General features: G+C 43.5%; 2 pseudogenes across 2 annotated transcripts; both read left to right on the top strand.

Annotated features, from left to right (window-relative positions):
• The first annotated feature begins 294 nt into the window (after nt 1-294).
• Nucleotides 295-10,317, top strand: Stk-ps2 (serine/threonine kinase 2; annotated as a pseudogene). Of its 2 annotated transcripts, NR_037691.1 has the most exons (4): nt 295-1,934; nt 4,114-4,233; nt 5,639-5,828; nt 8,785-10,317. The product of NR_037691.1 is annotated as a serine/threonine kinase 2, transcript variant 1 (transcript). The 2 variants fall into 2 exon arrangements; NR_037690.1 differs by lacking the exon at nt 4,114-4,233.
• Nucleotides 18,469-20,497, top strand: Gm3852 (predicted gene 3852; annotated as a pseudogene).

Below are 25,053 nucleotides of genomic sequence, written 5' to 3'. Positions count from 1 at the left end.
CTTAAAAGGCCAAATGGTTGGCTTGACGTACTCAGAATCCAGCTACAGAGGCCACCAAGGCACTCCGCTGCCTGTAATTGCTAAACAAATAAGCATCTGTCTCTCTGATCCATTGAAGCAGAAGCTCATAGAGGGTTTTCATGAGAGTGGGAAGGCTACTGTGGGTTATATAACGTTCTCTGCTTGGTGCATTTCATGCTCTGACCTCACAAAGAGCCACTGTGATGGAAGAATGAGGGCCCACTGCATAAGACTGTGGATCAGACTGTTTCTCTTGTCCATACAGAGCAGGAAGCTGGTTTCGGTGACCTGTGGGACTCCTTCGTAGCTATCTAGTTTGTCAGTTGTTGGGTTGTTGTACCTCACAACCTGTGTGCACCAGAGCACAGGGAACAGTTAGCCTCATGGCCAGCAACTCCAAAAAGAAGGATGTTGGAAGTCAGTACAAGGTGCTTTTCACTCTTGGCCATGGTTCATTTGGCACCGTGAAACTGGCCTGTCACTTGAAAACCAAGGCACTGGTTGCCATAAAAATGGTAGAGCTCAGCAAGAAGAACATCAGGGGAATCCGTGCAGAGATAGCCACATTAGAGAAACTACAGCATCCTAACATCATCTGCCTCTTCCAGGTGCTGGTAACATCTAAGCACATTAATATCGTTACCGAATATATTCCAGGAGGAAACTTGTTTGACATCATAAAGGAGGATGGCCCGATGCACGAGGAAGAGGCAAGGAGAATATTTGGGCAGGTAGTGTCAGCTGTAAAATACTGCCACAACCAGGATATTGTCCATCAGGACATAAAAGCACAGAATATTCTGAGGGATGAGGAGGGGAATGTCAAAATTATAGACTTTGGCCTGGCCATCAGATGTAGATCTGGCACATTACTGAAACGGCAGTGTGGGACCAAGAGCTGTTTTGCCCCAGAGCTCGTACTACAGGAGCCATATGATGGCAAGAAGGCAGATGTGTGGAGTTTGGGCGTGCTACTTTATTTTATCACCACCGGGTACTACCCCTTCAGAGGAAGCACCATGAAAGAGATGGAGGAAAAGATAGCTACGGGGACCTATGACATTCCAACTCATGTCTCTGGACAACTTGAAAACCTAATACACCAGATCCTCACAGTTCCCCCAGAGATGAGGCCATCCATTGAAGACATTGAGAGGCATCCATGGGTCAAGAAAACTGAGGTAAATAACCCAACTGTGACCGATCCAGATTATAACATCATTGAAATGCTCTGCGGCATGGGATTTGATGCCAATGAGATCTTAGAATCCCTGCAAAGAAAAAAATATAATGAGTCAATGGGGGCATATTTGATTCTAAAAGCACAGGTAGACAAGGGGCTTGAGCATACATCTATCATCTCAGCCAAGCCTGTGGATCAGTGCCCTACACCACCCCCTTCACCACCAGCACATCCCTCTATCTCTAGTCTTCTCCTAAAGAGAAGGGCCAGTGAGCCCAACTTTAGCCTCCTCCACATCCAGCCCTCAGGAGAGCACAGGCCTGTTTCCCTGGCACTACCAGGACACAAGGTGGCCAGAAGTGCCTCCATGCCTCCCATTGCTCTACACTATCCTGAGAAAAAAAGCAACAGTTCTAGCTTTGCCCTCCATTCTGGAGCTGTGGCTGCCCCATCTGTCGGCAACAGCATATTGGAGGATGAATTGCCTGTGCCACCTGATCAAGAGTATGACATGGGTGCTTGCTTCGGCAGCACATATACTAAACAGTGTGACATGGAAACACCATCTCCCCCTCAGAAGATCAGCCGCTTCAAGAGAATGAGCAAGAGAATCAGGGCTTGCCTGGCACAACTCTGCTGTATCCCGCGGGCTCCCAAGACAAAAAAGAAGCATACATCCTCCAATAAAATAGCTCCCTGAAAGCAGCAGGAGGCAGAACCTGATGAAAAGGTAAGCAGGTATGGGAGGGGGCATCTCTGCTTTATATTTTATTTTCTATGTCTTTATTCATGTCTTTTTATAGGAAAAAATCAGAAAGCTGTACATTTCCAGGGCCTCCTGGGATGGTCAGATATATTTCTACACCAGCTGGATTAAACCCTGCTCCTTGGCTTACCACCTTGGGAAGAAATCCTGCTGGAGAATGCCTAGGAGGTACCTAATGCAACTGAACTAGCAGTAATCAGCAAGAGACTGTGGGTACAGCCAGGGTAAAAGGGGGCTTGTGGAGCTGTTGTCCATGGGAAACATATTCAGATTGAGACTCTGCTTGGGGACCTAACAACTGACAGAGTGATCATGGTCAAAGTGCAAAGGGACCACCTCAATGGCTCCCTACAATTCCATTGGACAGGCAGGCAGAGTGTGCTGAGCCCTGTGAAGTCTGACATTGCTGCCTGGATGCCCACATGGGGAAGCCAAGCTGCAAACCCACTTCCTGTGTATCCTGCGTGCCCTGTCTAGAGGAGATGATTGCAGTGTCACCAGAATCTCCACAGTGGCATTCGGAGCCTGGGCATACATCACCATGCTGGTCTTTCAAACCATCTCCTATCTACCGCAGGGTAGCTGGTAGAACATCTTCACAGCCACCAGGCTCAAGGAAACAAAGCCTCATCCTGATTGTCCAGGACACTGACCCTGGTCTTCTTGACTATCCTTTCCTCCCGTCATCTGATCTGCTACCAATAAGGAGAAACGTGTTCCCAGGTCTGTAGAGGCCTGCTCCAGATCAAGCAAGGAGCAGAACTGCAAAGTGCCTCCCATGGCTCTGTTCTTCAAGGTTTACCTATGCATTCAGCACATGTGCCGCCTTGGGTATCTCCTGCGCAGGTACAGGACATTCTGTGTGACACCTATTCAGCATCCCACACTTGTGCGTACCTAGGATGTGACAACATGGTGTCTCATACTAACCAAGCTCCCTTAGCTCTTATAGTAAAGTTTGAGAGGTCTCTGAACTTCCCATCCTCCTGAGAGACCACCCAAGGTGACTTGGGACATTGTATGCAGATGACAGCAGGAAGCTTGGGGGACTTAGAAAGTGGACTTCCAGAGGCCCCTTAGTCTTGCAAACTTTATATGCCCCAGTACAGGGGAATGTCAAGGCCAAGAAGTGGGAGTGAGTGGGTAGGGGAACAGAGCGGGGGGGGGGGGTATAGGGTACTTTTTAGGATAGCATTTGAAATGTAAATGAAGAAAATATCTAATAAAAAATGGCAAAAAAAAAATTTTTTTTTAAGTGGGCTTCAGGTGTGAGAAATGCAGGTGCCTCCAGCATGTGATCTGGCACCACATGCCAGGTGTGAGAAATGCAGGTGCCTCCAGCATGTGATCTGGCACCACATGCTAAAAGTGCTCCAGCTTGGGAAAGTCCAGGCTTCTGTCTACCATGACAGTGTGGTGAGTCTGTGCTGGCTGAAGGACCACACACTGAGTTTAGAGGACACAGAGAGATAGAATGCTTCCATCACGGAGATCAGTCAGCCTGGGTGTCCTGCTTTCCTGTGAGAAGTGTGGGCATAGGCACACAGCACATCTTCTAACTGTGCCCAAGAAAGCTGCAAAACTTATGAATGGACCTCAAAGGCTTCCGTGCCTGAGAAACTAGAATGTTCCTCTCCTAAACATTCACCAACTTTCTGACATCAATCTTCCACATCTAAAGAGCTTGGAGGAGGGTCTCTTCTGATTTCTTAGAGGGTAGCCTCAGGACCTATGTCACTACATTTCTTTGAAATTTTGTTCCCAATGTGTCGGCTGTTCAGAAAGGTTGGACTCAGTGTCCTAGCTATCTAGCTTGTTCTTTGCTTTATGGGCTGGGCCTGCCCATGTGCTCCCTCTACAACCACCTGTGTACCAGTTCATTGCTCCCAGTGGCCACCACAGCTCCCAACAATGAAAACTGTCAGACTCATGACTAGAGGCTTCAGCTTCTCATTTTGCTTAGGTTCAAAGCTGACATCTTGTAGCTTGTCCCCACATTATACCCAACACTGTTTTCACTCAGCCATCAGCTCATCACTGGGATGTCTCTAGTGGGTCCTCATTGCTTTCTAGACATAGGTTACAATTTCACAGCAGACTCCTTTACTTTCAGGTTAATCCATTTTACTGTTTTCTCTGCCAGGTCCTTTTCCAGGTGTGGAGCCCATCCCTCCAAGAAAGGTTAGGGACTGCTCAGGCTTTCATGCCATTTTCCTTCTGCTAACCTGCACTACTTTGAGTAGGTCCAATTCAGTGCTACTAGGTATGTATGAACCTTACAAACATTACCCGAATTTTCACCATTGGTATGGCTCTGAGAGCATATAACCTTGAAAAGCATTTTAAATTATTTCTTTTTTTACTCACTTACCTATTCTCTGACTCCTCTCTCTCTCTCTCTCTCTCTCTCTCTCTCTCTCTCTCTCTCTCTTTCTCTCTCTCTCTCTCTCTCTCATTTGTGTTTCTATATCTCTCTATTAGTCCTGCTTTGTCCCTTTCTCTGCATCTGTTTCTGACTGTCTCCTGTACTCATTCTTTCTCTGCCTCTGTGGCTCTCTGCCCACACCCAGTCTGTGTGTGTGTGGGGGGGGGGCATAACATGAATATTTTCTGTGGTGCCTGTAGAGTTTAGAGGATAACTCTATTGAGGCATTTCTCAAACTTAATGAAATACCCAGGGATCAAACTCTTGGATCTTCTTGGAAAAGTTCTTGTAAGTGAAGAACCTGAAGGATCTGAGGCAGTGCCAGCAATGCAGGAGCAGTACCCGACTGGTCTCAGAAGTGGGAGCCTTGGCACACACATGTGCTGTTCTCCTTCCTTGGATGCCAGTCAGGACAGCAGGATCTTTTCTCTTCCTGAGAATTGCCTTGGCTGTTGATTTGGAGATCCTCAACCTCTCAGCTTAGTTCTCTAACATTGAGTCTTATTGAATCGTAGCATCCTACTTCATTTGCCCCTGTTCTTTCTGCCTACCTTTACTTTCCCAGAACTTTCTTTGCCAAGACAGTATGTCTGTAACACTTTAGGATGGGCAGGCCCACATCAGGATACCCTGAACCCTTACACAAGACACTCTTATTCACCGGTGAGAAGTCTGAGCCAGGAACCCTAATCATGACTCAGTGCTGAGAATGAACTCAAAGCTCAGAGCATGACCTGCTCCAATGTAGTGCCTGAGCCTGAGAGTTCCACAGTCCAACCTTCTTGGTTTATTCAGGGTTGGGAAGTTTTCCATTCCTTTCTTGGTAGTGTCAGCAACTGCTTCTGTAGAATTTGGAAGTCCAGAAAACAAGGGATGGGGGTTTCTTGCATAATTTTAAAGCATGCTGGGTCTTTTGCTTTCCATCTCCACCTTCGACATTAAATATACCACCTCTGTCCAAAGGTAATGCCTGTTCCAGTGTCCTGCACTCCGTGAGGAGATTGGGCAAGTGTCAAAGGAGTGAAGGCTAAGCTCTGATTTTTATCAGAGAGTCTGAGCTAGAACACCAATGCTCTGGGAAACACTTGCCTTCTCTGTGGAAACTTCATCTTCTGTAAAAGACCAACAACCTGTTCAAGGAGCAGTATTCCTCTGTTGTTATGAAGACCAGATAGACAGTGAGTCCACAGCAGGAAATGGTTCCAAGGTCTACCACCTTAACATTTCCAATTCTGTCTTCTAGGGATCACTAACAAAACTTCACAGTCTTACCTCCCAGAAGATGAGTCATGATGTTGCAGTTTGCATGACTCTTTATATGAAACACTCAGAGGTTCAACACAAATCCAAAAGCCAATAGAGATCACCGTTAAGGTGGTCTTCCCTTAGAGACAGAACTGAAATTCACCATGGACCTCATCTTTTAGATGCAGGTAAGATGGTCATCTTTGATAACCTAACTTCTGATGCTAAGACACTGGGATGCCAAACATCCATGAGAGGAGAGGGCACAAAGTGGAGCTCAGTCCTGCAGCTCATACCATGCATAGCTGATGTCCTGGGGTTCTGTTCTCAGTGGAAACCATTGGGAAATATCTATATTGTGCAATAGGAAAATCTCCCAAGTACTCTCAGGTCTCTGCTCCTAGAGCAGAGGCTATGAGGATACTACATCCTGAAGCAAGTGAGGTTGGAAACATGGTTGCATATGACTAGTCCTACCACTCTTGCTGCAGCTGTTGTAAGGAATGTTCCCTGTATATCTTTACTAATGCCATCCTGGTATGAGTTAGATATTCTTGCTGGAATCACAACCCAACACATCTAAATGGTCGATATATAGAAGGTTATGGTATTTATTGTGTTTTGGTAAATGTACACATGTCTGTCTGTGACAGATAGATAATATACTGTGTCCTTGTGAGAAAGGGGAAACCAGGCTGAGGAAGATCTCTCCTAAGGGTGACTGCTCTGACAACACAGAAACCCATCAAGGCTCACAGGAAACAGCCACATTTGAAGTCTTGCTTGACAGGCTCCAGACAGAGGATCTATCCTTCCTCCTGACTTTCTTTGTAAACCAGTCTTCCCCTCAGACACACCCATTTCAGTCATTCTCACAGCCATCACCTTGGCACACAGTCTGGATGTCAACCAGTCCATATACCTCTCCCTATGTGTAATATGGGAAGATAGGGGCTATTTCCAGTGTCCTAACAGCTCTACAGTGAGCCCACTTCACTACACAGCTAGGCTTATCACAGAAGGCTATGCTGTGAGCCATGCAGGCATCTTCTTCCTTTTGTATGCTTTCCTTGTAAAGTAGACCTAGAGAATGTTATCTGAGGATGTCCTTCCACCTTGTACATCTTCATGGCACTTTCATCACGTGTCCTTGGCTTTTTGAGGTAATTCACCAATTCCACCCATTGCTCACAGCAGGTAAATCCCACCCCATTCTTTTCTGATCTTATCCAGATCTTACTTCCAAACTACTCAGAGGACTTAATCCATCTTTCAATTGTCTGAGGTCCACATGATGTGCTGACCCTTGGAGAGAAAGCAGAAGTGAAAGATCCTATCCTCAGGGTGTTTTGGATAATCAGACCCACATAGAGGGAGACCATGCCTGCTAGCTGGCTTTTGTGAGCATCATAATATCCTCTAGGGACATGAAGCCATGACATTGGGTTTCCTTTAAAGTGTCAATGACCCATACTCTCAGAGCAGAGTGCTGTGTCTTTTTAAATCTTAGGGAGAGATGCTCTCTTTCTCCCACATATAGGATATGGGTTTAGTACTGCTCATGTTAGGAGATGAGCACATGCAATCAGAAGGTAGCCTATTTCTTCTGGCCCAACATGGAGCCATGGAACACCTGTCTGATTCTTTCTCCTGCCTGGAGATCCCAGGCTCTTCGAAATTAAATGTAGGGAGCCACTGGGTTACAGGCCAGTGAGGCCTCTAATGCAGAAGTGCCTCCATTTCCTGAGCACTGGGCCCAACCCCCTACCCTACTCTCTGGATTCCCAGAATGCTATGTTGTTCTTTAAGCTTTCCCAATATCTTTGGAGAACTCTATCTGGCTTGTTATTAGCACTTCCTGTGGAGGATGCCAACTGAAAGACATGAACTTTTATTATTATCCTTGCATGAACTCACTATTCTATTTGGTGTATGTGAACATTCATAAGGATCAATTTAAAACTCTACAGACAAGATGTATTCAGAAAAGTTTCAATGCTTTTGTCCTGAGCTATTATGGCCCCGCAGCCATGCTCCACCCTGACAAGTTATCTCATTTCCCCCAAGATTTCCTCTGTCTTTCTAGCATGTGCTCAGTGGCATCTGGGCCATGTTTCCTGGAGATGTTTCCTTCTTATTTCTAGCAAAGACCCTGCTACTTTGAGATGGCAGACTATCTCTTTTTTTTTCAGGTGGCTATTATGTAGACATGGGCTTGAATGATGTGCAGTTTCCATCATAAAACAACTTGTAAAAAGGAGTTGAAAAGACTACTTGCAAAGTTGTATTTATGGGCTTAATTTTCAAGGAAACTGTTAGACATGAGGGAGAGGTGAATCAAGAGAAACATAGTACATTTCAAAATCCTGTCAAATTCCTAAGGATGTGTTCATATGTGTGATGCTCAAGAGTGTGCTTAAACTTTGGCAACTCGTTTGATACTGAAGAGCCTAAATGGTACTTTTCAAAAGGATAGGCTTGGGCCTAGCCATGGAGAGTTCAAAGAATTCCATTTCAGGTTTACCCAGGGATGAAAGACAAATCTACTAATATCCTTTAGCATTCTCACAAACATGTAAAACCAGATGCTACCACTGGATGTCAGGAGTGATCCTTTTCTTGGAGCGAAATTGTCATCCTTTAGGCTTTTAACTTCCCTTTCTTTCAACTGTGCTTGCTGTCTCTTGGCCTACACCATGCTCTGTTCTTTAGAGTACCAGCCTCCCCCAACCATCCTGGACTTAAAAAGGCTGAATGATGTTGCAATGAGGGGTCTGCTAGATTATGCCCTAAATAGTGGCTGAGTGAGTTGTGGGGTTTTCCTGTGTTCAAGCAGGAACACTGAGCAGAGTGAGACAGGACAGGTACCCCTCAGTCTGAATTAAGGGACATACTTTAGTCATATTCTGCTCTACTGTGGCAGACAGCACAGGATAGGAACTACATCCTTACCTGGCTTGCTCCTCACTACACTCTCACAGCTTTTCAACGTAGACCACACTTGCTCTGGCCAAAAATGCAGTACAGTGTGTTATATGTTCCTATCTTCAGCTTGGTGGATGAGTTAGAATGGTTTTGTAGACCATTCTGTGCCTCCATTTTGAGCCCTGCCTTTGATAACACCATGTCATGTGATTCCTCCAGAGTTCATCCCAATATTTATCATCATGAATAAACCTTCCAAGCAGCTCTGAGAATCCATTTTACAGAAAATGTGACATCAGTGAATGGCAATAACATCTGGGCCCTCAGAAGCCAATCCTGGTGGAGGATGGAGCAATGTCAGTCAATCGATCAATGAGTCTCTGCTGGTCAAGATGAGCTGCTTCCAGGCAACTTTTATCAAAATGTAATAAGATGATCTTGACTCTTTGACTGTTAAGTAAGTGTTCAGAATGGTTCTTGGACACCCCATTTGCACAATGGAGGTAAGAAATCTACTGAAGTCTTTTGGGGCTTTTGGATCATGTTTGTGTACTTAGCAAGGGACTGGTGTGAGAGAACATCTCTGGACAGTGGCATATCTACAGTGTCTCACCATTTCTTCATGATGATCCCATGAGTTTGGGAAATGGAGAACACACACTGGCATTAAAATGTAACCTCTGATGTATGAATTTGGGGCTGTGCACAGCATAAGTAACATTTGGACATTTTTTCAGCTATGAAGGAAGAACCATTTCGCCATCATCCTTACCCCTGGATGTGTTTATATATGTCCATGACCTGTTGAGTCTCCAGGGGAAACTTTTCGTGGGATTGCTGCAGGATGTATGTGTGGGTCTCTTTGCTTGTCTTCTGTACATGAATGATAGAGGTGATGTTTTCTGTACCTGTGCATATGATCACTGAAGGTGTAGTTTTTTCTCTCCTCAGAGTACCCAGGATCTTCACATCATCTGTGCTCACTTACTCCATTCTTGAAACTTGTACACCTGCTACCCAATCATGATCTGACCACAAGTGACTAGACTTTTGATGCGTCCATGAGAACACCCCTGACTGGGTGTTTCCATTCTTAGCCCCATTGTAGGAAGGGAACAAAGCCAGGAGATGTCATGCTGTTTACCAGTTCAGGAAGTGCAGGAGAAGAGCACGTTATCAACATCAAAACTTCTGAGTGCTAGGACCCTGTTACTTTCTATGGTCTATCTAGAATGCCTTCAGTCAGGTAGTGTGGCACAAGTTAACTCTTTCCAAAAAAAGCCTGACTGACATAGTGCACAGAGAGGCCACAAGTCCCCTGTTTCCATCTTTTTCGGCTCTTGCATGTCTTCATGGCTAACACTTCAGAGAATTGTTGATTCTTCTGACAGGAGAGTTCCTGTGCAAAGCTCAGACTTCAGGTTCGAGGGACAGGTATAGCAATGAGGGTTTTCTTATGCATTGCTGGAGTGCTGTGATGTCTGCTAGGTACAAACACTGGTGGGAGAGAGCTGGGAACGTATCTTCTGCAAGAAAACCATTCTCTCAACTTACACAAGCTCCTTCATTTTGTTCTACAGATTCAGCCTCTTGATACTGAACAGATTATTCTAGCTGATGACCCAGGCTTAGAAGATGGACTGCAGCCGTGAAGCCTGGCCACTGTAAGGATGAAACCCATCTTGATGAAATACTTGAAAAACATCTATGCACAAGATAAAAGTACCAGGACCAACGGCTCATCAAGCATCCCAGGATACAAAGAGCCTGACAGACTCAGGTCAGGGGTCACCTCTGAATCCTAGAAGAGGAAGAAGGCCTCACTCCACAGAAGCAGCCTCTTGCTGATGCTGTTGCAAGCAGTACTATAATTGTGAAATTTGTGACTCTGTGGATACTGGGTTCAGGAGTCTTGTGCCCAGGTATCCACATTCATTCTCTCATTGCTCATTTGGTAGGACTATGCAAGTCCTGACATTGGGGGTATCGTGTGCTGATGGTGTCCCACGTGATACATAGGCTAAGAAAGATTTTTACCCATCTAAGAGGCTGGAAATAGGCTGGACTCACAGTTGACATTAAAACTGCACTTCTGTACTTTGTGCTTATTGACCCTTTTCAAACTTGTTTGGCTGAGAACAAGGCTCAGAGCTTGATATTTCCAAGATTCACCCCTATGAAATTCAGAATCCCACAGCTCTAAATAGTACAGATACCACCCTGGAATGAATCTAAGGACAAAGTATCTGACAAAGTGGGATTTATTTATAGGTCCAGGACTCAGCAACACTAAGCCTACAGAGAATCATTCAGGGATTCCAACTTTAGAAACTGGGAGATGCCATTAAAGAAAATGGCACACAGGAGGCTCGTATAGCCACATCCTTGCCTCTGTGACCCTCAGTGCTGTGAATGCCATGCCCTCTGTCAACCTCAGAATGAGATCACCATTTACTGAACAACAGTGCAGGGCAGAAGAGCAGTACAGTGGCCTAGTGTGGTGTACTGGGTGGTTCCCGGAGATGCTGCCCTCACTCCATTCTCTAGATCTTGTAGGAAAGCAAGAGGAGAGTGGAAGGGATTGTGTGAAGGCAAAATTCGTGATCCAAAAACAACCTAGGTGTCAGCTTACCTGCCTGGAAGACCACATGTGCCTCTGTGTGGAGGATTGCGGTTAGGAATGTCACCAGGATCAGAGGAGTCAATACTCACCCTATGAAGGCACTGTTCATATCTTGCACTGTGACAGGACAAAGACAGAATAGAATGTCAATACAGGAACCAGCACATGGATGGGATAGGGAATTCTCTGGAATGTACAGGATTGATTGAGTGTATATGAGGGCTGTCAAGCTAGCAGAAGTATAGGATACACACTGAGGTCATGTGGGAGGTAGCATGAGCTATGTGGCCACACACAGCTGAATAGATGAGCTTTCTTGCTCTAACTGAAGCAGAAGCACGGCAGGGCCTGCCTGAGTCCTCCATCAGTACCTTTGGTTCCACCTGCTTCTCTCTCACACAAGTCACAAGCAGTATGAAGCACTACTCCTGGCTGCCAACATCACATGGGCTTTGTTCACGCTGTAGACAGGGCATAAAAGAATCTATTCTCCTCCTACCTATGAACTGGACTTGGGATAGGAGAACATCAGATCCCTAGGTCTAGTTTATATTCCCAGAATGTATCAAGGAAATATTTCAACAACAGATTTCCTGTTCTTAGAAGCCAAATTAAACCTGTCAGTTCAACAGTCTTATCAAAGATGATACTCTGGGAGTCACCTAAACCAGGCCCTTAGCTCTTCCTCCTGATCATTTCCTCTGTGGTGTTGAAGACCAGCAGAGAGCTAAGCAAGGACCTCAAAGTCACTCTAAGACTCCACCCTGGGCTAACACACTGAGAGGCACTTAAGATTCACTTGAGAGCTGTCCAAGAGCACACACTTGGGCCCCACCACAGAGAAAAGGAGATCAAAGCTCACATGGGTCCAGGAGATTAAAACCTAACCCAACAATGCTTGCACAGTGAGTATTTGATTCAACACACTGTATCCCCAGTACCAGAGCCAGAGCCACTAGGTGGCAGGATGTGATGTGAAATTAATAGCCAGTAACATCCTCAGTGGCAAGGCAAGCAACTTCAGGGAAACCTCAAACTTAGACTCTGGGTAGGGCCACGATCCAGCAAGGAAAACTTCCTAAGAGAAAACTGTTTCCAGGAGTATTACAGCTCAATAACACGGATGCTCTCAGGTGATTCTTGGTGAAATAACTCAGCACTTTTTTCCTTTACTTGAGGTAACTTCCCCCCTCCACCATGACTGGTAACAAGGAAACCAAGGCCAACAAATGATGGGCAGCACAGAGAGAATCATGGATGCTTACACACTGTGAGAGGGAAGTGACACTGGGGCAGCAACCCTCGCTGCCAGCAGAAAAGTTCCTCAGAGCAAGGAAAACAGGACTGCTGTCTGATCCATCAATGTAAGGCAGGGATTCTCAGACATCCAGGTTCATTGCTCCATTGTTCACTCTAGCTCAGAAAAGGAACCAGCCAGGATGTGCACCAACACATGGGTGGGGATGAAAAATCAGGAACACTGATATATCATTACATGTAAAGGAAAGTGAGATACACAGGACATGTGCAGATCTGGAGATCAAGATGCTAAGTGAAATAAGCCAGTCTTGGGACCACAAATGTCAGGTTTTCCATAACATGCAGAAGCTACATGTGTATTGTTCATCCTATCTGCCTTTCCATGAAGGAGAGGGAGACAGAGAGAGAAAAAGAATGCCTGACCTTTCTGTGAGTGAAAAAAAGACAGAGACAGAGAAAGAGAATGCCTGAGAGTGCCTGTGTTCAACTGTTTGTATGCCTTTGTGTGTCAGTCTTAGGACAGGAAAAGCAAATGTGGCCCAGTTCTGAGAGGGGAAAACAAGACACATTGCAGTCAAGAGGGGGAGGCATAGCATATAATGCATATTACACAACATCAGAGAGACGAAATAGTTAGGTTTGGAAGGAAACCCACATATGAGGGTCATGAAAGTGAAAAGGCCACCAGAAAAAGGATGGAAATACGACATAATCCATATACATGTACACACACACAAGATTGCATGCACACACAAAAACACAGCCATAATGAAGCACACTTATTTCACTTGGTTTGGAAAAAAAACCTAAAATACAACATATTTTAAAAAAAATATTCAGGGCTAAAGAAGAACAAGGATATAATAGGATAGATGTCTAAGCCTAATGACCCATACTGCATTCCCAGATTCCAAAGAAAAAATTATCTTGGGTAGCAAACACTGTAAATCCTACAGTAAAGTATGAGGTAGAATTTCCTATAATTTCCAAGGTCAGCTATACTAATATATGACCCAACAAAAACCAGCAGAGACTGTAGAACAACAAGCTGGAAGGAGAGAACTTACCTTTAAACTTTTCCTCTGACAATATGTGACACTCAAGGTGAGTGTCCAGCACACTAACACACATACACACACTAAGAAATGCACATGTGCACACAGATGTACACACAACCACAGACACAGAAACCAAGGTAATTGAAGATTAAATGTTAATATAAAATTTACAAGGATCAAAATCTCTAGTGTTTGTTTAGGATTGATGTATTGGACAGGAAAACGTGATCTACAGGGGTATTCGAGTTTCTTCAGGCATAGCTACAAGTTTTGAAAATCACTTGAAATCATGTTTCCAATATGCATGTAATTTTCTTCCAATGGATTTTCAATTCCAAGCACATATTACAAATTTCCCAAGTTGTACTCTACAAATTCCTGAGTTGTATGGGGTGAAAAGTTAATCACGTCTAAAAATAAGGAAGTAGAGCATTTCATTAAATGTGAGAAATCAAAAAAGAATAAAAACTAAGACTCAGGTCCTGTGGGTATAATTGGGTGCCTCAGCTCTGCAGCCTGCTCCATGGATTGGATCTGGACTCGTTAGCCTGGTTTAAGGAGTTCTGACTAACAGGAGAGCTGCCAGTTCATCTGTTTGTCTTTGCTGAATTCCTGGAAGCCTACAAAGTCAATGACTTGAGAACACATCATCTTGAGTGATGCTGTTGATACAGGCCTTAATTCCAGCAGTCAGGAAGCAGAGGTAGGTTAAACTCTGTGAGTTTGAGAGCAGCCTACTCTACAGTGTGAGTTCCAGGACACCCAGGACTACACAAAGTATCCCTGTCTCAAAACAAAAGAAAAGAACTAGTCATCCCTTTGAGGGGTTAGGATGAGGGAATAAGTCACTAAGAATATCTCCAGCGCCTCACCTGCCTCACTGGGCTACCCGAGCTGCTGAGGAAAAATACATGGAAAGTGAAGCTGGAAACTGTTAGAATCTCTAAGTGTGCATAAGGCTACCAGGAATCTCAGGCTTTAAATTGGTATAGCACAGCAGGAGGGGTTAGCTCGACCAGCTGGGAGGTGTCTGTCCATGAGAAGTATCAGGCTGTAAACATCCAAGAGGGGCAAACCACATTTGCTAGAACTTGCATGCACTCAACAATCATTCATCAACAATCCTGATTGTTGAATCATGATGAAAATCAAGAGCACATCTTTGCCATTGCTCTTCACCCTGGCACATTAATGTCCTTGCCAATTTAGGATGAGACTACTGGACTCTGAGTCCTAGTTTTACCAAGTCCATGTCAAAATAAACTGCCTCAGGACTTTGCCCATTCAAATTTCTCATGGTTCCTACACCAAAGCACGTTAGGGACCATTTAACTGACAGGAGTGAGTACCAGTCAGGGCCTCTCTCTGCCTAGGGCCTTCTACAGCAGGCAGGTCAGAGCCATAAGCTTCCCTCAATCTGTGCCAGACAGATCCACTCCACCTAGTGAACACGGAGGTCCAGCCTGCAATCCACTAGGCCCTCACTTCTGCTTCACATAGGCCCTGACAGCTAACAGGAACAGCCAGCTGCTTCTGATACTTAGACAATCTACCCGAGTACCTGCATCTGGTGACATTTCACGTGGCCTTAGTTCTTTCCATTTGTATGGTGCACAAGTGTCCTAGTCAACTTGTCAACAACACAAACCTAAGAAATCTGAAAGAGGAAAATGTGACTGAGAGAACGCCTACATCACATAGCCTACAGGAAAGATGTGGGGAGTTTCTTCATCAGTGACTGCTATGGGAATGTGGAATCCCACTGGGGGAAGTGTCACTAGTGGGCTACATGTCCTGAGCAGGAGAATCAGGTCAGCAATCCAGTCGGCAGCCCTCCTCTGTAGGCTCTCTTTCACTTCCTGCCTCTAGGTTCCTGCCCTGTTTGAGTTCCTGCCTTGTCTTCTGTTCAAAGATAGCCAAGGATCAGAACACATGAGCTGCCAGGGTCCAGCCTCTTTGCTATTCTGATTGGTGTAAGGTAATTGGAATATCAGGCTTATTTTGATTTGCATTTTCCTGATCACTAAGGACTTTGAACATTTCTTTAAGTGCTTCTCAGCCATTTGAGATTCCTCTTTTGTGAATTCACTACATAGTTAGTTCTATACCCCATTTTTAGATTGTGTTTAGGTTTTTTGGTGGTTAGCTTCTTGAGTTCTTTTTATATTTTGGATATTAGCCCTCTATTGAATGTGGGGTTAGTGATTTTTCCCCCAACCTGTAGGTTGCTGATTTGTCCTTATTGACTATGTTCTTTGCCTTACAAAACCCTACCAGTTTCATGAGGTCCCATTTATCAATTCTTGATCTTTGATCATGAACCATGAGAGCTCTGTTTAGAAAATTTCACCCTATGCCAGAGATTTCAAGGCTCTTTCCCACTTTCTCTTCTATTAGATTCAGCGTATCTGGTTTTATGTTGAGGCCCTTGATTCACTTGAACTTGAGCTTTGTGCGAGGTGACAAATATGGATCTATTTTCATTTTTCTATGTACAGACTGCCAGTTAGATGAGCACCATTTATTGAAGATGCTTTCTTTTTTCCATTGTATATTTTTGGCTTTTTTGTCAATTATCCAGCATCCATTCCATTGATCAGCCTGTCTGTCTCTGGACCAATACCATGAAGTTTTATTTTTGTTGTTTTTTTGTTTTGTTTTATTTTATTGTTTTTTGTTTGTTTGTTTGTTTGTTTGTTTGGCTTTTCGAGGCAGGGTTTCTCTGTATAGCTCTGGCTGTCCTGGAACTCACTTTGTAGACCAGGCTGGCCTCATACTCAGAAATCTGACTGCCTCTGCCTTCCGTGTGCTGGGATTAAAGGAGGGCGCCACCATGCCCAGCTTTCTGAGAGATTTTAAGTTACTGTCACACAGATCTTGCTTTTATTTTTCTTTCTTTCTTTCTTTTTTTTTTTTTTTTTTTTTTTTTTGGTTAGAGTTTACCTGAAAATACTTTATATTACTTATGTCTGTCATGAAGGAAGTTGCTTCCCTAATTTCTTTCTCAGCCTGTTTATCATTTGTATAAAGGAAGTCTACTGATTTGTTCGAGTTAATTTTATATTCAGCCACTTTGCTGAAGTTGTTTATGAGCTGTAGGAGTTCTCTAGTAGAATTTTCTGGGTCCCATATCTATGCTATCATATCATCTGCAAATAGTGATACCTTTACTTCTTCATTGCCAATTTGTATCCCCTTGATCTCTGTTGTTGTCTTATTGCTCTAGCTAGAACTTTGAGTACTATATTGAATAGATATGAGGAGAGTGGGCATCTTTGTCTTGCCCCTGATTTTAGTGGGATTACTTCAAGTATCTCTCCATTTAATTTGATATTGGCTGTTGGTTTGCAGTAAATTGCTTTTACTATGTTTAGGTATGTTCCTTGAATTCCTGACCTCTCCATTCTTTTTAACATGAAAGGTATTGTATTTTGTCAAATGCTTTTTCTGCTTCTAAGGAGATGATCATGTGAGTTTTTCTTTGAACTTGTTTATATAGTGGATTATGTTAATGGATTTTTGTATATTGAACCAACCATGCATCCCTAGGATGAAGCCGACTAGATCGTGTTGAATGATGGTTTTGATGTGTTCTTGGATTCGGTTGGCAAGAATTTTATTGAGTATTTTTGCATCAACATTCATAAGTGAGATTGATCTGAAGTTCTCTTTTTTGGTTGGTACCTTCTGTAGTTTAGGTATCTGAGTAATTGTGGCTTCATAGAATGAAGTAGGTAGTGCCCCTTCTGTTTCTATTTTATGGAATAGTTTGAGGAATATTTGTATTAGGACTTCTTTGAAGGTGTGGTAGAATTCTGCACTAAAGCGATCGGCCCTGGACTTTTTTGGGGTTGGGAGGTACTTAATGACTTCTGTTTCCTTAGGGGATATGGGTCTGTTTAGGCAGTTTACCTGCTCTTGATTTAACTTTGGTATGTGATATCTGTCTAGAAAATCATCCACTTCATCTAGATTTTCCAGTTTTGTTGAATATAGTCTTTGTAGTAGGATCTGATGATTTTTTTTTTAAATTTTCTCCATATCTTTTGTTATGTCTCCATTTTCATTTCTGATCTTGTTAATTTGGATACTGCCTCTGGGCCCTTTAGTTAGTTTGACTAGGGGTTTATCTATCTTGTTGATTCTTTCAAAGAACCAGATTTTGGTTTTGTTGATAGTTTGTATCAATCTCTTGGTTTCTATCTGGTTGGTTTCAGCCCTGAGTTTGAGTATTTCCTGCTTTCTACTGCTCTTGGAAATCCAGGACACAATAAAGACCAAATCTAAGAATAATAAGAATAGAGGAGAGCTAAGATCCCCAGCTCAAAGGACCTGAAAATATCATCAACAACATCATAGAAGAAAAGGTCCCCAACCTAAAGAAAGAGGTGGCCATTAATGTACAAGAAGCCCCAATAAATGGGACCAGAAAAGAAAGTCCTTTCATCACATAATAATCAAAATATTAAAATTTAAAACATTAAATCAAAACAAAGAAAGAATATTAAAAGCTGCAAGGGAAATGAGCCAAGTAAGATATATAGGCAGACATATCAGAATTGCAACACACTTCTCAACAGAGACACTAAAATCCAGAAGAGCCTGGTCAGAGGTCATGCATACCCTAAGAGAACATAAACGCTAGCCCAGGCTACTGTACCCAGCAAAACTCTCAATCAACAAAGTCGGAGAAACCAAAATTATTCCAGGACAAAACCAAATGCAAACAGTATCTAACTACCAATCCAGCCCTATAGAGGATCCTAGGACGTAAATTTCAACACAAGAAAGGTACCTGCACCAAAGAAAGGATATTAAGCATCTCACAACAAAGCCAAAAGGAGAGAACCACAAGCTCATAAAACCACCGAAAAAAAACTAACATATCAGGAACCAACACATCTCTCTTTAATATGTCTTAATATTAATGGACTCACCTCACCTATAAAAAGACATAATCTGGGCGTTGGTGGCGAGCTAAGGTGGAGGTAAGCAGCGGCAACGACACGGCAGTGCCATGGCAGGCTCGCAGGATCCCTGCAGCCTTGGTGATCCCGGCTGACAGCCAGAGAGCAAAGTGGCTCAGCTCCTGGAGAGAGAGTCGAAGAAAACGAAGGGCAGCCACCTATGCCTGCTGACTCCCATTAGGTCAGTTCCTGCAGCGGTACCTGGCAGCCTTGGTGAAGGCCCTGCCCAGTAGAGATCATGTATTGCCTCCAATGTCTGCTGCCCGTCCTCCTCATCCCCAAGCCCCTCAACCCCGCTCTGTGGTTCAGCCACTCCATGTTCATGGGCTTCTACCTGCTCAGCTTCCTCCTGGAACGTAAACCTTGCACAATATGTGCCTTGGTTTTCCTGGCAGCCCTCTTTCTCATCTGCTATAGCTGCTGGGGAAATCGTTTCCTGTACCACTGCTCCGATTCCACACTTCCGGAATCAGCCCATGACCCCAGTGTTGTGGGCACCTAACATCTGCGGAGATAGCTTGCCAAGGAAGCAGAAGACGGGAGGGGAGGCATTGACATAGGTCACAAAGCATTGGAGTTTCAAATCCCGCATCCCTGTGGGTACCACATTCCCAATGGAGCCTTTTGGCTTGTGATGTTTTATCCTTACAATGTGAATAATGGCACTGATCGGTGCTTCTATTGTAGAGTCCTGTAGTCGTGGGTGGTCTTATGTTTGTGAATGCTGTCACCATCTGGGTCCTGGCTGACGGATTGGCCCACCCCCTTGCTCATTGATTTGGGGAATCTATACCCTTGATATACCTGTGCTGATTCAGTGTAGCCTCAACGTCACCTCCATAACCCTTTCTCACCAATACCTTCCTCGTCCCCTCCTCATCCCCTTTCCCTGTTTTCCCCTTGGTTCAATCCCACCCCTTTCCTTTTGTTGGGGAACACCTGTCCAAGACAGGGCTTGTTTTTGCCCTTATCTCAATTTTGAAGAGATAGCTGATGCCCAAGAGCCTTGCTTTTTCATCCTTCATTCCCTGTTGAGAAGGTGAGACGGACTCATGTCTCAACTACTCGTTATCTGCAGACCTCCAGTATTTTCTCTGCCTCATTTTAAGAAAGAAGCAATGGGAAGACATTGTTCTTTGGCCTGGGTATCTGGGCTCCTGCCTTCCAGCCCAGCCTCTCTTCCTTTGCTCTTCCTTCTGTCTCTCTCAGACAACCTAAAGGGGCCGCCTCATGTCTCCAGTGATTGCTCTTCAGGAGGGAGATGTGCAGTTTTCTCGTAGACCCAGTGATCCCTGGCTGAGTGAATGGGAAAGTATTACATTTTTCATAGCAGCCATGATTCCTTGATGGGTGTTTGGATATTTTTTGATGTGCCCTGTATGTGTATGTACATACATATGTGTAAGTGTGTGTGTGTGTGTGTGTGTGTATGTTGTGTATATGTGTGTTTAGATACCAATACATGTGCATATTCCTTTACTGAATGTATTCTGATTTTAAGGTTTAGTAGTAGTAGCTAGCTATAGTAGTTAATAAAACTCCTGCTGCAGGTTTTATTTAGCATGAGGATTGTAGAGCGACCAGAACAGTGGACTCCAAGGTGGTTCAGACAAGACCCAGGGGAGCAGTCGTCATCATCCTCCTACCAAGAGCTTTTCATTCCTGCATGAAGAATGTATACTATGGAGAATACACTGGAAGAAAAATTTGGTGACTTTGTACCTGTTTGCTTTTCTCTGCACTTCAGAAACAAGAGTTTGCAAATGAGACTTTCTCCTGGCCCCTGCCCACTGGGCATCAGCATGGTTGTTCTTCCTGTCAGAAATGTACCCCTCTCCTCCCCTCTCTCTTGTGTGCGAGTGGGGGTGGTGGGCCAGACACAGGACAGAGCTGGAAGCAGGCTTCTGGGGAGTGGTACTTGGAGGCCACACTTGTGAAACACTTGGACTGCTGTTGTAAAGCTTTTATTTCTGATGTGTTCGTTCCACAGCTATTTGAAATGTTTAATAAAGCTTTATAAACTTAAAAAAAAGAAGACATAATCTAACAGACTGGATACACAAACAGGATCCAGCATTTTGCTGCATACAAGAAACACCTCAATAACAGAGACAGACATTACCTCAGAGTAAAAGGCTGGGAAAAGGTCTTCCAAACAAATGGTCCCAAGAAACAAGTTGGAGTTACCATCCTAATATCCAATAAAAAAAAGACTTTCAACCAAAAGGACACTTCATATTCATCAAAGGAAAAATCCACCAAGAGAAAGTCTTAATTCTGAACATCTGTGCCCCAAATGTAAGGGTACCCACATTCATAAAAGAAACTTTACTAAAACTCAAAACAGTCATTGAAACCCACACAATAATAGTGAGAGACTGCAACCTCCCACTCTTACTAATGGACAGGTCATTGAAACAGAAACTAAACAGAGACACTGTGAAACTAACAGAAGTTATTAATCAAATGGATTTAATAGATATCTACAGAACATTTCACCCTAAAACAAAAGAATATTCTTTCTTCTCAGAACCTCATGGTACCTTCTCCAAAATTGACCATATAATTGGTCACAAAACAAGCCTCAACCGATACAAGAAGATTGAAAAAAAATCCCATGCATCCTATCAGATCACCATGGCCTAAGGCTGGTCTTCAATAACAACAAGAACAACAGAAAACCCACATACTCATGGAAACTGAACAACTTTCTACTCAGTAATAACTTGGTCAGGGAAGAAATGAAGAAATAAATTAAAGACTTCCAGAAACTCAATGAAAATGATGACACAACATACTCAAACTTAGGTGACACAATGAAAGCAGTGCTAAGAGAATTTTCCTCTTCATAGTACTAAATGCAACTTAACATCATATCTGAGAGCTCTACATCAAAAGAAGCAAACACACCCTCCTTTCCTTATTTGATGTCTTAGCAACTTTTCTTTCTTTTTTTTTTTCTGGTTTAAAAACATATTCTTTTTTTCATTGCAGTACTGAGCTTTGTGCCCAGTACACAGGTCTACTCCTGACCCCACACTTGCATCCCATACATTCTTAGTTTTAAAATTAAAACAAAACAAAACACAAATTCTTATTGGAAACCTAAAGGATTACATAAGGTAAAAGTCCACATTGTTACAAACCAGTGGTAAAAAGTTCAAAGATGAGCACAAGGTTCAAAATGAGGAAGCTAGAGAAAGTACCCAGGGTGCTTAAGGGGTTTGCAGCCCCCTAGGAGGAACAACAATATGAACTAACCAGTATCTCCAGAGCTCCCTGGGACTAAGCCACCAACCAAAGAAAACAAATGCTAGGACCCATGGCTCCAGCTACATATGCAGAGGGATGGTCTAGTTGGTCATCAGTGGGAGGGGAGGCCCTTGGCCCTGTGAATGTTATATTATATGTTCCAGTATAGGGGAATGCCAGGGCCAGGAAGCAGGAGTGGGTGGGTTGGTGAGCGGGGGGAAGGGATAGGTGATTTTCAGAGGGGAAACTAGGAAAGGGGATAACATTTGAAATTTAAGTAAAGAAAATATCTAGTGAAAAAAAAAAGAGAAGTTCAAAGATAATTATATATTTAAGACATCTTTCAGATCCAGTAAAAAATATTGTACTTCAGTTTTTATTTTGTTTTTTTTTTGATTGTTTTAAAGGAGGTCTAAGCAGTTAGTTTAAGGTGCTTTACTGTGGACTGTGGATTTGAAATATGATATATATTCATTTACATCTCAGATGATATCCCACTTCCAGATTACCCCTCCACAAGCCCTCCCATCCCACAACCTCCCTCACCTCCCTACCCTTCGCCTCTATGAGGGTGCTCCCTCACCCACCCACCCTCTTGGGCTCTACCCCTCCAACATCCCCATTTGCTGGGGCCTCAAACCTCCACGAGACCAAGGGCCTCCCCTTCCATTTATGTCTGACAAGACCATTTTCTGCTATCTATGTATTTGGAGCCATGGATCCCTTCCTGTACACTCCTTGGTTGATGATCTAGTCCCTGTGAGAACTGAGTGATCAGTCCAGCCTATGTTGTTCTTCCAATAGGGTTTCAATCCCCCTCAGCCAGTCCTTCTGCCAGCTCTCCCACAAGAGTCCCTTAGCTCAGTCTGATGGTTGGCTCTGAGCATTCACATCTGTATTGGTTAGTTGCTGGCTGAACCTCCCAAGGTTCTTGTCAGCAAGTGCCTCTTGGCAATGGCAACAATGTTGGGTTTGGTGTCTGCAGACAGTGAGACTATGACCAACAGAAAGTATTTAGCTGGGAATTTGTTTACAGTTCAAAGGGTTAGTCCATAACTATCATGGTGGGATGCATGGCAGCAGATAGGTATGGCCCTGGAGCAGCAGCTGAGAACTTACATGTGGGGACAACAGCCATGAAGTAAAGAGGGAGAGCAAGAGGGAGAGCGAGAGGGAGAGCGAGAGGGAGAGCGAGAGGGAGAGGGAGAGGGAGAGGGAGAGGGAGAGGGAGAGGGAGAGGGAGAGGGAGAGGGAGAGGGAGAGGGAGAGGGAGAGGGAGAGGGAGAGGGAGAGAGCTCCAACTGGAAATGGCATGAACTTTTGAAACCTTAAAACTCACTCCCATGACACACGTCCTAATCCTCCCCAAAGAGTTCCATCAACAGTTGATCAAGCCTTCAAATATATGAGCCTATGGGGTTCTCTTTCAAATCACCACATTTTTTTCTTCTTTTTTAATATGAAGAAATTAACGTTCATAGGTCTTAAGCAAGTTGTTCTATGTCACTGGTCTGTTAATATTGACAGATATAAAATAGAAATTAATTACTTATAATGCTAAGTCCCTAAAAAAGTGAATGATCTCTTTCTTCTGATCACTGGCTTTCTGATGTGTAATAGACACCAACTGTTCGATCATACATATCAGCTGGTGAACATTGCCCAGTGCCTCAGATAAGTGTCCTTGGCTTATCTGGTCAGAAGACTCCTACTAAAATGCTCATTCTGACTCTTAGAACTTTGTTTTGAATATTCCAGTGTAAAAGGTTTGGGACAAGACATAGACACTGGAATTTTTAAAAAGCACATATGGTTTCTTATCCTGTTATGTTTGAAGATCATTGGCTTAGATGATGTCATAGTTTTCATTTTCAGGAGCCAGTAAAAAGACCATAAAGAACCAACCTCAATAAAGTGATTTGTGTTCACACCCAAGGAAGGAGGCCAGTGTCAAAGACCATGGGGCAGAAGTAAGTCAAGGGGTGCTGATAAGTCAAGGAGACTGAAGACTTGAAAGGCAAGGGCCAGTACAGAACCCAGTTAGAAATGAGTTGGCAAATAGCAGTATGCTGGTAAGGGTGTCTTCAAGTAGAAAGAAACAGTGATCTCACATTGGGTGGAGCACCAGACATGATGATAAGATCAGAGGTGCTTATTTCTCTGAATAGTTCTGACTATTGCTAAAGCAGTAAATGGTCCTATGCATTAGTAAGAATGCAATGGAGGCTCTTTCAGAGCACTGCACATAAGTCTAAGATATAGTACACCATGAAAATGTCAAAGACGATGACAACCCATTTGAGAAACAGAGACTTCAGAGTTAAAATTAAAATGCAAGGTGGTTTTGTGACAGGATAGCAGAAATGTGAGCATCTTTAATAGGAAAACCTTGATGAAGCTACAATAGTTAGATGATTATACTTTCATGGAGGGGTTTTGACGGACGTGGGCCTCAGAGTGGCCAGGATCTAGACAGACATTAAGAAAGGAGACATGAACAAACAAGAAACCGACAGAGTTAGAAGCATGAAAAGCAGGTTTCTGCTCAGCAAAAATGTAGGTCAGTGGGCAATTTAATGGGGGATAGAAAGGCAATGGCTAGAGAGATAGGTTTGAAGCACCTTGAGTGTCAAATAGTAAAATTTAAGTATGTCCTTAAGAAATAAGGATTTATTTATGCCTTTCTTGGATCATCATCGAAGAAGAAACATTCCAGTGTTTCTGGAATGAGCTCTTGTGAAGAATAGGGTTAAGGTGTTGTTAGTAAAGAGGGAAAGAAATGGGCTGGAGAGATGGCTCAGCAGTTAAGAGCACTGACTGCGCTTCCAAAGGTCCTGAGTTCAAATCCCAGCGACCACATGGTGGCTCACCACCATCTGTAATGAGATCTGACACCCTCTTCTGGTGCGTCTGAAGTCAGCTACAGTGTACTTACATATAATAATAAATAAATAAATATTTTTTAAAGGGGGGAGGAGAGAAATGCAGCTGAACAGCTTGCACAGCATTTGGGTGAGGGACTTGGCAGAGAAAGTAGAGACAAAGTGGGCAATAAATTTATACTTTTCAAATTCACATTCTCCAGTGTATTTTTAAAATAATACTTTTTTGTTCATCGACTCATTGAGGTGGCATTCACCAAGATACCTTCCTGATTGTACTAGAGGGTCCTAGAGGTGTCACGTGTTTCACTATTTCCTTTTCAAGTCCTCCTGTACATACAATAAGACACTCAAAAATAGCTACAGATCTTATACATACATACATACATACATACATACATACATACATGTGTATTATTGTTCTAATTAAGTTACATTTATTTTCC

This window comes from Mus musculus, chromosome 1, assembly GCF_000001635.26.
Source record: "Mus musculus strain C57BL/6J chromosome 1, GRCm38.p6 C57BL/6J".
NCBI classification, from domain to species: Eukaryota; Metazoa; Chordata; class Mammalia; order Rodentia; family Muridae; genus Mus; species Mus musculus.
Note: the sequence above shows the minus strand (reverse complement) of the source record. Positions and strands in the feature narration are given on the sequence as shown.